Source organism: Carcharodon carcharias, chromosome 17 (assembly GCF_017639515.1).
Source record: "Carcharodon carcharias isolate sCarCar2 chromosome 17, sCarCar2.pri, whole genome shotgun sequence".
Taxonomy (NCBI): Eukaryota; Metazoa; Chordata; class Chondrichthyes; order Lamniformes; family Lamnidae; genus Carcharodon; species Carcharodon carcharias.
In genome coordinates, this window is record NC_054483.1 from 44,510,516 (window position 1) to 44,523,939 (window position 13,424).

Consider the following 13,424-nt stretch of genomic DNA (forward strand, 5'->3'; position numbering starts at 1 on the left):
AGGGAAGGCATCAGATTCTTCAGGCATTCAGACAAATGCTGGGGCAGGGGGCACCTAGTCAAAAGAGACAGGATGCCCCTCAACGGGACTGGGACCAGTATCCTTGCGGGGAGGTTCTCTAGTGTATTCACTAGTGTGCTGGATACCAGAATATAGAAGTAGAAAAGAAGAATAAGATCCATAAAGCGGGAGTTGGATGTTACCAGATAGAGAAAAAATTGTAGCATATTAAATAGGAGCAGACTACAGAGGACCATGAGGAATACAAGGACTGGCTTTGAATGCATGTATGTGAGTACAGTGTGGTAAATAAGATTGTTGAACTACAACCACAAATAGCCACATGGGAATATGATGCAGAAGCAACAATTGGAATGTGGCTTAAAAATGGTGAGGATTGCTGGCTTAATATTGAAGGATACAAAGTGTTCAGAAAAGATAGGGAAGGAAAAAAGTAAGGTGAGGTGGCAGTACTGATTAGGCAAGACATGGTAGGTTGGAAAGAGAGGATGTCCTTGAAGGAGCAAGAACAGAGTCAATTTGGTTAGAGTTGAAAAGCAAGAAAGGTATGATCACCTATACACTTCCAAATTGTGTGTGTGTGTGTGAGAGAGTGTGAAACAAATCTGCTGGGAAATCCCAGATATGTAAAAATTATAGATTGGTGATACTGGGGTCTCTAATTATCCAAATATTGATTGGGATAATGTTAGAGCAAAAAGAAAGGAGGGGCAGGGATTTCCAAAATGTATTCAGGAGAACTTTCTTGATCAATATGCTTTCAGTCCAACTAGGAAACAGGAATTGCTAGATCTAGTGTTGGGGAATGAGGTGGGCCAAGTGCACCAAGTATCTTTGGGGGAAAGCTTAGGTAAGAGTGATCATCATACCATAAAGTTTAGATTAGATTGTTACTTGCTCTTCTCTATTACTAAAGTAAAACTTCTAAATTGGAAGAGAGCTAATTTCAATTAGATGAAAGGATGTAGCCAGGGCAAAATGTAAGGAGACAAAAGCCAGGGCTCCTTGAATGAGAGAAATAGAGAATATGATAAATCAGAAAGAGATACATGTTTTGTGCATTTTTCAGGCAAGAACCAGGCCAAATACAATAAGTTGAGAGGGGAAATGAGGAGGAAAAATAAGACTAGCAAGGAGGGAATGAGAATAAATTCTCAGTTAACAAAAAGGGAATCCAAAAATCTTCTACCAGCATATAAATAGTAAGTCGGGAGCGTTATGATCCCCATGGAGACGAACAAATCCAAAGAACCAAATTTACCGACTGATCCCCAGTGAGAAAACCAATGGACAAGATTTCACTTTTTGTAACTTATTTTAACAAACAAACCAAAATCAACATAATTTAAACAGGCAAATTGTGGTCAATATGAACTATAAATTACACATTAATTAGCATATACACCAAAGATAGATCTCATCATTTATTAGACAGTCCCCTCAGCATACATGACACCAATTTCAGCCACAAAGTCCTTCAAAGCTCTGAACTGCCTCAGGTAAAATTCCAGCTCCTTCTCTTTGAGGATCTAGCCATTGATTCTCATCGATAGAAGCTTCTAATGAACCCGAGTTCTAGAGGTAAAGTCTTCACCATAATGGCACACTTTTCCAGAACATCCTCAGCTCTGTTGACAAAATTATGGCATGGATTCCCCAGCATCACCTTCATCTGAACCCTCAGTAACAATCCCATGTATTGTATGGCTGAGTCTGGGCAGTCAATTCTGTTAAGCAACAGAAACAGCTGCAGTAAAATTGTACTTGTCTATTGTTAGTTCCTGGAACCAGTCTTTGTTAACTTTACCCTGACTGCACTACACCACAGGCACCTGAACTCAGTTGGCTCTGTGACTTTTTATATGGTTTCAACCAGCTTATGTTTCCCCAAAAACCTGATTTTTTGGGGGTCAGTTTCATTTTTAGTTTCCTTGGAAATCTAATGGTTCACATTTCCTTTCAGTAGGGTCTGACCCAAAATATATGCTTTGAAAGCATGGATTCCATCACAGTAGTCAGAGACGGGGTGAATCTTACTAGGGGCAAAGAGGATGGTACTTGTCTATTGTTAGTTCCTGGATCCAGTCTTTGTTAACTTTACCCTGACTGCACTACACCACAGGCACCTGAGCTCAGATGGCTCTGTGACTTTTTATATGGTTTCAACCAGCTTAAGTTTCCCCAAAAACCTGATTTAAGGCATAAAGCAAGGCTAGAATACTTAAGGGCCTGAATTTTTCACCCGTTGGGCATGCGCAATCGGCAGGCCTGAGAGCGGATGGGAAACGGGCCTCTGACTGCGATCTGCCCCCGATTGTGATTTCACGCTGGCTGGCCAATTAACGGCCAGCTAGCATGAAATGCGTGCTGGGAAAAGCTCAGCACTGCCAGTGGGTGCGGGAAGAGGGCAGGCGCCAACATCACCATGGGTTTTGGTGAGCATTTTTAGTGAGCTCTCTGAAGGCAAACAGCTGCCTCAGGGAGCTGCAGATCTCCACAGAATAAGCAAAACAACAGCAATGCTGCAAAAATATGTCCATGCAGCATAATCAAGCACCTGAAAGCATACCTCATAAAAAAACAGTCCCCAGATATCTCTTTATATTTTATTTCCCCACCGCAATTTCGCCCTGGAGCGAGGTTTGAACAAAAATGTAAAGGCTTCCTGGCCAATTGGCCTGTCCGCCAACCATAAAATTAGGCGAGCCTCAAAAAATCGCTTTCAAGTGTCTCCATAAAGGAGCATTTTGTATTGGTGTTTGCTAAAAAGGAGGATGCTGACAAAGTTTCGGTAGAAGTGGAAATAGTAGCAGTAAAGGGGTGAAAATTGATAGCCAGGATGTACTGGAAACGTTGGCTGTACTCAGTGAATAGGTCAACTGGTCTGGAAGACTTGCACCCCAGTTTGCTAAAAGAAGTGAGGGTGGAGATAGCAGAATGGCTTTTCATAATCTTCCAATCCTCCCTGCTGATGGGGGAGCTGCCAGAGGATTGAAGTGTGGCATATGTGACACCTTTATTCAAGATAGGGTTCAAGGACATTCCTAGTAACTATAGGCCAGTCAGTTTAACATAAGTGGTGGATAAGGTTTGGAAACACTAACTGAGGATAAAATTAACAATCACTTGGAGAGGCTTGAGTTATTTAATGAGAGCCAATACTGAGTTCTAAAAGGCGGATTGTTGTGTGACTAATTTAATTGAATTTTTGATGAAGTAGCAGAGAAGGTTGATGAAGGGAATGAAGTGGATGTTGTCTATATGTAATTTAAGTAAGCATATGACAAAATGCCATATAAAAGGCTGGGTAAAAAAAATTAAGGCTCATGGAGTAGGAGGGTAAGTGTCAGCTTAGATAAAACATTGCTTAAGGACAGAAAACAGTGAGTCATGTTAAATGTTATTTTTCAGACTGGAGGATGTTAGACAGTGGTATTCCTCAAGGTTGACTGCTTTCTTTGATATATATATGTAATATATATATAAATGAATTACGTATTGGAATATGGAGTAAACAGTGAATATTTGCTGATGATACTAAACTTGGAGGTGCTGGGAACATTGAGGATGATACCAATCGACTGCAACAGGACACTGGTAGGCTAGCGGAATGGGCAGCAAATTTAATACTGAGCAGTGTGAGTTATTGCATTTTGGCAGAAGAGAGAGGGAAAGGCAATATAAGCTTAATGACAGTTTTAAAGAATGTGCAGGGATAACAGGACCTGGGAGTTCATTTGCATAAATTTTTGAAGGTGGAAGGTCATGTTGATAGTAAAGTATATGATATATTGGGCTTCACAATTAGAAGCACTGAGAACAAAAGTAGGCAAGTTATGTTGAACTTCCATAAAGCTTTGATTAGGCCACAAGTAGGATATTGCATCCAGCTCTGGTCATCTGTGAGATCCTCGAGAGGGTGGAGAGGAGATTTATCAAAATGGTTCCAAGGAGGATGGTTTTATCTACAAGGTTAGGTTGGAGAAGTTGGGGTTGTTGTCCATGGAGCAAAGGAGATTATGGGGAGATTTGATAGAGGTGTACAGACAGATTATGATAGGTTTAGATAAGGTAGACAAGGAAAAGCCATTCCCGTTATCTGATGTAAAACCAGCAGACACAGTTTTAAGATTTTGAACAGGCGAGTTGGGGCGGGGGGGGAGGTGGTTGGTGGTGGTGGTGCATGGGGGTGGTGAATGTGAACAAGAACTCTTTACACAGTGAGTGGTAATGACCTGGAATTTGCCACCTATGGATACCCAGTGGATGTGGAGGCAAATGATTTCAAAAGGAAATTGGATGGGCACCTGAGAAAAAAAAAACTCTCAGGGCTATGGGGATAGAGTGGGCGAATGGAATTAAATAGATTGCTCTATTGAGAGCTGGCATGGGAACCAAATGGCCAGCTCCTATTCCATTATGACACTATTGCTGGAATTTTACACAGAAGCAGTGGTCTTGCTCCCCGGCATAAAATCTGGAGTAAGCCTGCCCATTTATGCCAGGTCACCCTGCAACCATGACCAGGCAAGGAGTAGTGGCTACTGCTGCGACTATAGACAGTCCCCGAAGTAGAAACACTGTGGACCTGGACTTAAAAGGTAAGTATAGGATTTCAGTAGGGCCAGGCTTGCAGGCCTCAGTGAGGGGGGGTAGAATTCAGTTTTGTCAGGGGTAGGGATGGGGATGTCTACAAGGTGCTTGAATAGGAGCCCTTCCACCTTAGCCAGCAACCTACCAACCTCGATGCTTGACCTTGGCACCTGCTGACATGGGTAAAAGCTCAGTGGGGTAGAGGAGACCCCTAAGTGGCTGTTAATTAGATGCCTTCCCCCTCTGTGGGTAATTTTTCAGCATGGCTGGGAGGTGATGGCATGGCATTGCCACCATAGCACCTATTTTATGCCCCTCCCACCTGCCAACCTGTCCTCTGGGGAGTGGGAGGAGAGGTGTCATAGAATTCCAGCCTATGAGACTGACCTGATTTCCCTGATTGTGTCATGGAAAGGTGAACTCCTCCACACAACTTGGTCTCTTATTTCCCTTGGGCAACATCATGACTCTGCAGGGTACTGAGTAACGCTGTCCAGAAAGCACATGTTTCAGCAACTTTCCCTATTTGAAGGTGCAGTAACTATAAAAGTGCAGGCTGCTGGATAACATCTTTGGCTGCTTACAGAGAAGCCATGTCACACCATAGGAAGGAGAGGGCTTCTAGATTTAGTGATGCTGCACTCAACACCACCTGCCAAGGAGTTTGAAGTTTTAAAGAAGGCTATGTTTTCGACCAGGGGGAAGCATGCTGCACTGCTATGGGATCAATGACATCCAGAGCACCGGAGGCCATCCAGGATTCAGGCTGCTTTATGTACCTTCTCCACCAACTCTTCACCCTTATCCTGATAAGAACCATGAAATGGAAACAGCAGATGGAGTGACTGTGGACTTCCTGATTTTCTACCCACCCCCACTTGCCTTACTCCTACCCTCCGTTATTCTTTTCAGCTTTCATATAGCCAAGAACTGTTTGCTGTTTGATTCTTGCAGAAACATGTGGAAGGACAAGAGCAGGTAGCTTTGAAGAAGAAAGACCATCACTTGACCTTACATTTGCAACCACCAGCTCAAATACTGGCACAGCGTGTACCTTACAGGCTAGTTCGGGATTATGATCTGCAAGTTGAGAGTCATTGAACATGAGCAGGCTGCACCCAGGATGGTGGGATAGGTCAGCTTGTGCATGAACTTATTGAAAGATCAGGTCGTATACCAGTCCTGCTGCAGGGCACTCGGATGAGGAACTTTTTGAGGTGGACTACAGGAGAACGTTGATGTGCGTGCAACATTGAAATGTTTATTGCATTGGCAGGCCTGTCAGCCTCCAGTCACTGTCTAGGAGCATGGAGGAGTCCAGCTCCAAAAGGGTATAGGGTATCACACATGGCTTGGAAACCACCCTTTCCACGTGGAAGTGATAGCTGCTTCCATGGCAACACTGCCAAACCAACCCATAAAAAACTGTCTGCAGACTGCTATCTCAGCTTCCACTGCAGCACAGCACAAGCTCTACCTATGTATGCAGTGGAAACTCAGACAGGGGTCATGAGTTTCCTGCCTGCTGCCATCCAGCCTGTGGCTATTGTCATCCAGGAACAGACAGCTGCATCATAGAAGCAGGTCTCGGGGCTCAATGAGACATGGAGGCTCTCACAGCAAAGCAGTGATCTGTGCTCCAGTAGATGACGCGGAGTGCTGAGGTGTTGCTCCTTGTGAATGTGAAGATTATTGGTGAGCTGGATTTAATGCAGCCTATTGTGGCGGGAACCATGACAGAGGGAGCCCTCTTAATTGTGGGAAAGGCCCAGTGTCAGTGTCCTGCCAGCGGCAAAATTTCCCCTAATTAAATTGAAGGTCCGAAGAGGTTGATGCAGGATTCCCTGACACTGATATGTCTATTAGGCTCATTAATGAGCCAATTGACACCCATTATCCGTGAGCCCACTGAAATTTATTGGTGGCTCAAGGATTAAATAGGATCCAAACAACTTTGCTGTGTCTCCCAAGGACTCCCAGAAAACCCTGTTGTGTTTGCCAATGGCCTTCAAGGGGACTCCCTTGATATCAGACCCCCATCCCACCCTCACTCACCTTTGGTCTGAGGTCTCTTGGCAATCTTGGGCATCTGATGGGTGCATTGCTGGCAGCTACCATTGCTTTTGTTGGCACTGATGAGCAATAGAGAGCTGCCAGCCTCTGATTGGCCAGCAGCTCATAGTCTGCAGGACTTCTGCTGCTGGGCTCCCGAATCCTGGGGAAGACCCAGCAGTAGCCACTTAAATACTTGAAGGGCACTTAATACAGCTGGGCCTCCTCCATGGAACACATGGGGATTCCCAACTTTTTGTCCCTATTGGGCCAACTAAATCCAGCCTGGCCTTTGTTGAGTGATTTAGGCCAAGCGGACTTTGCCATGGATAGTCTGAAATGGATGTATTGGTAAGTCCATGTTGGGAGTAGGGAAGTTCCTTTTAACTGAAACAAAGCCTTATTATATGGTCCATCTCATTCCATCCAGTTGTAGCTGATGCAAGTGGTCTCCTAAATTTCTCCTTTTCTTCTCCCTCCTAAGGTGGTGTCCGGATCCCAGAAGGTTGTGATTGAGCCCTCATAATTGTCAGGTCATGGAGGATGCGCCACACTATCACAAATATGGAGATCTTCTTGAGCATGTAGCAGAGATTCCCCCACAGTCTAAGTAGCAAAACCTGACCATTGGCTTGCTCCATGGTGTTACATTTGGCTCTATAGCTCTCATTGAAGGCCCTCTGACCTCATGTGGTAGGATGGCAGGGGGTGGGGGTGGGGATGGGGGAGTGGTGGGGGGGGGGGTTGTTGGTGGTGGTGGCATGTGCCATATGTGATCGGGATGTACCTTCTCTGCAAGCAGCCATCCTGTTGTCTGTTTTGGAGACCTGAAAACGGTAGCTAGTACAGATTGTTGAAAGATTATGAATGTTTCCAGCATAGTGGGCATTCGTTGTGATGAATTTCTTGGTGTGATCACACACCAACTGCACATTTATGAATGGTAGGCCTTGTGGTTGCGGTATCACTCCCTGTTGACATCAAGGACCCACAGTCATTTATGTGCAGTCGAAGGTGCCCTGCACAATCAAGAAATGCACAGTACTAACGAATTCACAAGTCCTCTCATCCTGGTCCTGCCTCCTCGGAAAAAAAGATGAATTCCCATCTCCTGTTGAGTGCTTGTTACCTCACAGATAATTCTGTGGATTGTGAAGCATGACATCTTGCTAATTTCACCAGCTCTCAATTGAGAAGATGGAAAGGATGAAGGTGATCTTGACCAGCACTGAGAGGGCTGTAGTCACCCTGGTTTGAAGCTCCTGGTCTCTTTGAAGGAGGCATCACAACTCCATCACCACATTATTCTTAGTAAAGCCAGGCATCCTGAGTTTTTGTTGCTTCTGGCTCATTCCAGCATAGGACTAGTGCTCCCAAAAGATCCTTTTAGCATTGAGCTTTCCAAGGTGAGTCCTCCTTCTCCTCCCTTCTTGCAAGGTTCCTCGCTCTGTCTCTGCTACCTCTGCCTGTCCTGTTCATGCTACAGGATAAATAGCACTGCCCCTACATTTCTCTGCCTTTGTGTTGTCAGCAGGAACCTTCAAACACCTCCAGCAACTCACCACAGTGCTTCCAGCAACTTTGCCTGTGAGCTGCAACTTTAAATAGGTCCAGAACAGGACCATTCTTGTTTGCTTAAACGTGTTCATTTAGGAGTGAATAAGGCTTGCATGCACATTTGTTAAAAAAAAATTGCAGTACGGCAAAACTAATTTCCATATGCATATTCTACTGTGAGGCAATGTATTTGAAAATAAGGAGCTTCTTAAATCCACCAGGCAGAAGGTCTTAGGACCACCCAATACATAATGAAGTCTCCAGGTCCTTAGTCCTGAAGTAGGTAAACAAACTTTCCACCTCATACTCAGTCACCCACATTTCCACTCCTTCACTGAGGTATGAAAATGTACTCATTATTTATTCAGGATTAGCACTCATTCCGATAAAAATCAGAAAATTGGTGATTCTCCAACTTGCCCGCCATTGCTCCACTTGTACGTCCTGCTTGCTCCTTGGTCCATGTCTGAGTCCCAGCTGCAGGCAAAAAGAAGACACAACCTGCATTGCCGCAGGAAAACATGACACTTTTGAAATCCTTTAACAACTTGATGGTGAAAGAACTACAACTGAACGGAGCAAGGACCATACTTGCTCTACGTTTTCTAAATCTTGGTCAATTCGGGATTCAAACCTGTGATTTTGACCTCATTAGCATCACCCTCGAACCATCGGAGCTAACGGGTCGCCAGCTCCTGCTGGTCAATTTTGGACTTGTGCACAACATCAGCTCATTGACATCTCTGATGTCATGATCTTACTCTTACAACCTGTTCTCGCGCAAACAGGAAGACACACCTGCTTCCATCACTGATTGCATAATGCTGTGCAGGAAGCTGCGCCACTTTGTACGAATGGTAGGCAGTGACTAGTGGGGTACCACAGGGATCGGTGCTGGGACCCCAGATATTCACAATATATATTAATGATTTAGATGAGGGAACTTTTTCCAATAATTTATATAGATTTTTCTTTTCCCACCTATTTCCATTATTTTTAAATCCTCTATGCCCCCCCCACCCCCATTAGAGCTATACCTTGAGTGCCCTACCATCCATTCTTAATTAGCACATTCGTTTAGATAATATCACCAACTTCAACACCTCTGTTCTTTTGTCTGTGACATCTTTTGATTATCTGCTCCTATCACTGCTTGCTTGTCCCTACAACCACACCATCCCCCTCCACTTCTCTCCCCCCCCCCCCCCCCCCCCCCCACCCCTCACCTTAAACCAGCTTATATTTCACCCCTCTCCTTGGATTCACCCAGTTCTGCTGAAGGGTCATCAGGACTCGAAACGTCAACTCTTTTCTTCTCCGTCGATGCTGCCAGACCTGCTGAGTTTTTCCAGGTAATTCTGTTTTTGAACTAAATGTAATATCTCCAAATTTGCAGATGACACAAAGCTGGGTGAGCTGTGAGGAAGGTGCAGAGAGGCTTCAGTGTGATTTGGACAAGCTGAGTGAGTGGGCAAATGCATGGCAGATGCAGTATAATGTGGATAAATCTGAGGTTATCCACTTTGGTACCAAAAACAGGAAGGCAGATTATTATCTGAATGGCTATAAATTGAGAGAGAGGAATGTGCAACGAGACCTGGGTGTCCTCGTACACCAGTCGCTGAAGGTAAGCATGCAGGTGCAGCTGGTGGTAAAGAAGGCAAATGGTATGTTGGCCTTCATAGTGAGAGGATTCGAGTACAGGAGCAGGGATGTCTTGCTACAAGGCCTTGGTGAGACCACACCTGGAATATTGTGTGCAGTTTTGGTCTCCTTATCTGAGGAAGGATGTTCTTGCTATAGAGGGAGTACAGTGAAGATTTACCCGACTGATTCCTGGGATAGCGGGACTGACATATGAGGAGAGATTGAGTCAGTCAGGATTATATTCGCTGGAGTTCAGAAGAATGAGGGGGGATCTCATCGAAACCTATAAAATTCTAACAGGACTAGACAGGGTAGATGCAGGAAGGATGTTCCCGATGGTGGGGGAGTCCAGAACCAGGGGTCACAATCTGAGGACATGGGGTAGACCGTTTAGGACTGAGATGAGGATAAATTTCTTCACCCAGAGAGTGGTGAGCCTGTAGAATTCGCTACCACAGAAAGTAGTTGAGGCCAAAACATTGTATGTTTTCAAGAAGGAGTTACATACAGCTCTTAGGGCAAAAGGGATCAAAGGATATGGGTGAAAGCGGGAGCAGGCTATTGAGTTGGAAGATCAGCCATGATCATAATGACTGGCGGAGCAGGCTCGAAGGCCGAATGGCCTTCTCCTGCTCCGATTTCCTATGTTTCTATGTTTCATGCTTCTATGATGGAGGCGTATATGCATAGAACCATTAAAAGCATATTACACAATTGAATTTCAGACCCTAAATGTCACTTTTTTTTCTATTTTTAGATTGAAAACCCATTCACAATGAAGTTAAAAAAATACTAAATTTTAACCAAAGTGCCTAAATTTTCTTGTAAATATTCATATTGTTTCTAATGAAGCATGCCCCTAGTCTCCCTTAGAAATGTACTATCAATTTTGAGCTAGCAAAATTTGAATTCATCTTTCATCATCAGTCTTCACTGGAAGTATACTGCATGCCATATAGCTTGTTACCTGTGCCATGAGGTTCATTATGCCACAGCAGCCAGTTTTGTCAGACACACAACAGCTGAAGCACCTGTCCTTAAAGGGAATGCTGGAGGCTGCCAGCCAAAAGGTAACTTGTAAATTTTTACTTACCTGATGAAAATGCTCCTCCTGACTTCACATTAAAGTTGGAGACCAATGCCACCCTCTCTTGCCACTATCCCAGTTGTCTTCCTCCCCGAGGGCTTGAGTTGGCAGCCCAACTGGCTGAATCATTCTCCTGCTACTGGTGAGCTGCCTCTGTGATGGGCAATGACAGCATGCTGGTACAAAAATGAGGGCAAAAGTTCAACAGCTGTGGTCTTGACTGCAGGCTTTATTAGATACCTGATTTTATCGTATTCCAAGTTCTAGGTACTTATATATACTGATAATTTAAAGGTAAAAGCTCTTGCAACATTGGATTTCATGTCAGGGCCATTTTTGAATTATCAGATTTTATGCCAGCTTTTTCAAAGTTGTTGACCAACTCTTACCAGATTTCCATGTTGGCCTGAACTCATTATAGTCAGTGTTTTCAGATCTCAGTTGAAATCGATGCATACTTCCAGAAACCACAGCGTAAAGTTAGGACATCTAATTTTCCTTATTACACAGATACAAAGAAAATGGTCAGAGGCTGTTTTTTTTCCCTGTTGTATTGCCTTGGGATTTCCTGAAATTTCTTAATATTGTGAGAAGTGCTACCACCTACAGCAGATGCACGTAAATTTACTAAATGGGAGGAATGGATTAATGCCTCTTACTTCATTTTCCCCTGTTGCGGCTGGGTGATCAGCCTTTAGAAAAAGTGTCCAGAAGAAATTCACATTACAACTTCCACCCAACCCCATTCATACTGGGGAATCTGAGAGGAGCAGGCAGCAAGGCCATGAAAGCTGAAACAGCTAAGCACCGCCATTTTCCCATGGTCATGAGAATATTTTCAGGGATGTTTTTGGACAGCTGCCTCGAAGTCCTCATAGTTGGCAGTGATTAGCACAGGGTTCTCAGTCAGTTACCATTTCCATTTCAGGCACAGGCCCTGCTGAATGGATAACCTAGGCCAGGATTTTCTGTGCCTGCCGGCGTCAGGCGCGTTTGGAACCATGTCTCCTACCTTCAGATGTCGGGAACCTCACTGTAATACATCTGCATATGATTATTAGGTCAGCCCACCGGAATCATCTCTCCCTCCTGCTGAATCACCCATCCACATTGGCGAGAAAGCACGTTGACGTGTTTCACAACAGTATATAAAAGACATGCACTTGGCAGGCTGCTCTGTGAGGGGAACTCAGAGGTGAGTACACAGTAACGTGCAGCGCTCGCCAGGGTCACCTGTAGGACTTCAAGCTTGAGGAGAGTGGAGTAGGACAGAGGTTGATGGGGTTTCGGGCAGCCATGCAGCGTACTAATCTCTGGCCATCCAAGTAGTGGCCAGCACGCTCCGGGAAGCGTTAAGGGGCCATCACACTTAACCAGGACAGGTTCTTAGTACACCCATGCTAACCACATGTCTCTCTTTCATCCTGCAGGAGGAGTACATCAGGATCATGGAGCCTGGTGAACCAGCTGTATGTCTGATGGCCTACAGAGAGTGAAAACAATGGAGGAGAGAGCGACTGAGGCTCCTGGCTGCACAGAGGCAGGAGCTGCAACTTCAGGAAGAAGGGACAGCTGGGACTTATTCATACGCCATCAAAGAGCCACAACGAACCATCGCTGGTCTGTGCCTAGACGCACCAGGGTCTATAAACGCCGCCTTTCTTTCCTGCAGATGACCGAGAACCAATGTCGCCAAAGACTGTGCATGTCTAGGGAACTGGTCAGTCACATCTGCCAGCTACTGCAGGATTTGGCGCCACGGGGTCATGGAGAGCATCCGCTGTCAGTGACCGTGAAAGTGACCGCAACACTCAATTTCTATGCCAGTGGCTCCTTTCAGGGCTCCACAGGTGACCTCTGTGGGATCTCACAAGCCTCCACCCACAAATACATCCATGAGGTCATGGATGCCATCTCTGCAACAACATATAACTTTGTGCATTTCGCCCAGGACCAGGACAGCCAGGATGCAAGGGCCGTTGGATTTTCCCAGATGTTGTGTTTGCTATAGGTGCAGGGTGTGATCGACTGCAGTCATGTAGCGCTCAGATCTCTATTGCAATATGCGGTGAACTACATCAACCGCAAGGGTTTCCACTTGCTGAATGTGCAGCTGGTGTGCGACCACCAGAAATGCATCCTGCAGGTGTGCGCACGGTTTCCAGTGAGTGTGCATGATTCTGACATCCTCAGTCGGTCACAGATCCCTGAAGGTTTCCAGGGTCCACAGAAGCTGCAGGGATGGCTTCTCGGGGACAAGGGCTATCTGCAGAGGTTGTGGCTGATGACACCCATGCAGTGACCTCAGACTGCAGCAGAGCTGCGGTATAATGAAGCTCATACAGCAGCTCGCACTTTGGTGGAGCAGACCATCGGGACGCCGAAGATGAGGTTCCAGTGCCTGGACCAGTCTGGTAGAGCCCCGTAATATAGTCTGCAGAGGGTGCCACGCATCATTGTCATCTGC

General features: G+C 45.3%; 1 protein-coding gene across 1 annotated transcript in view; it reads left to right on the forward strand.

The window, feature by feature from the left end:
- Positions 1-13,424, forward strand: part of LOC121289632 (broad substrate specificity ATP-binding cassette transporter ABCG2-like) — a 184,219-nt gene that overhangs the window by 52,871 nt on the left and 117,924 nt on the right. The window lies entirely within an intron of this gene.